Genomic DNA, 1,521 nt, shown 5'->3' with positions numbered 1-1,521 from the left:
ACATTCACTCGGGACCCGTTACATAGCTGCAAATAAGCTTCTGCATAGGAAAAGCACATTGTGTTATGGTTGTGTCTCCTATAATCCAAGAGGATGAATCTGCTCTACATAATATTTAATAAAAACAGCAACTCATTAGAGAACGGTTACTTCTAGGCAAGAGTGTCTGGGAGATCATGTTTGCCTTTTGCCAGTTGGAAAAAAATACTTTATTTTAGATAGTAGCTTCACTCTGTCCCTTTTGTCAGAATTTAGCAAGCTGTTAAGTACGAGACAAGGTCCAAAGGCAATAGTAACTCGTCCCATGGTTCCCAGATAGATGAATAGTTCCTCAAACTGCTTTAATGGGCTCCCTCACTTGTGAACCACCGCTGCCATTTTGACAGCAACTGAAAGATTTCAAATACATTCCTCCCAATTTCACACCAGTTGTAGAACCCAAATGGAAACCCTGTACTTAACTTCAACAGATTCTATATTGACCAGATAACAGAAAAGTTGTCTGCAGACTGGAATATATGGAAACCAAGGCACAAAGGAACCTAAACACGGATCTAAATGCACACAATGAGTTACCAGGCAACCTTGGAAGTGAATCAAAATTCTTGCCTCATAATCCAAAGCTTACTGTCTCATGAACACAGGATAGACTAGAAAGAGATGTGTCTGGGTTCAAACCCCAGCTGTCACTGCTAGAGGATGTGACCTTTGATAAGCCACTTCTCTGAGCTTCTGTTTCCTTATCAATAGAATTGTAATAAAACCTCTTGTGAAGATCAATAAAGAAATGTTAGAGCATGAGGATAGTGTGTGGAACATAGCTGGATGCTCAATTAATGGCAGCAATTCCATCAACACATCTCCTACTCCTATTTATTTTCCTTAATGATTTCCATTTTAAAAATAAACACATTAATAACAAAACTTCATGTATTGCTAATTAGCTTCCAGGTGTCTAATACTACATACACAAAAGAGAGGGGCTATTGAGCAGGGCACTGTCATGAGAACAGGGGCCTTGATCTTGGACACAAGCTCAAGACTAATTCAGAGTAGATGTGAAAAAGCAGACTTTTCTGGAAATCAATCTCTCTCTCTGTATCTCTGTTTTTGTGTCTGGTTTTTTTCCCCTCATATTCTCATATCCTAAGTTTCTAGTCACTACTTATTTCTGATTATTGTTGTGCTTAACTTTCTTTTTCTCTTATCATTTATATTCTTTATATACGCTTTTTATATCTTAGTTCTTTTTTAGTTTCTCTTGTTCACTCCCCGTGAATATATTAAGCCGCAAAACTGGTACATCTTCAATTGGTGAGGTCATAATTTGGGGATTCTATATCCTGGAAAAGTGTCTCACACAATTTCCCCACATAAAAGATTGACTTATTAACAATCCATATTCTTGGGCTCCAACCCATATCTAATGAGTCGAGCTGAAGTGAAGGGTAGGTGGGTAAGGGTGAGGGGAATTTATATATATATATATATATATATATATATATATATATATATATATAT

Source organism: Neomonachus schauinslandi, chromosome 8 (genome assembly GCF_002201575.2).
Source record: "Neomonachus schauinslandi chromosome 8, ASM220157v2, whole genome shotgun sequence".
NCBI lineage: Eukaryota > Metazoa > Chordata > Mammalia > Carnivora > Phocidae > Neomonachus > Neomonachus schauinslandi.
Note: the sequence above shows the minus strand (reverse complement) of the source record.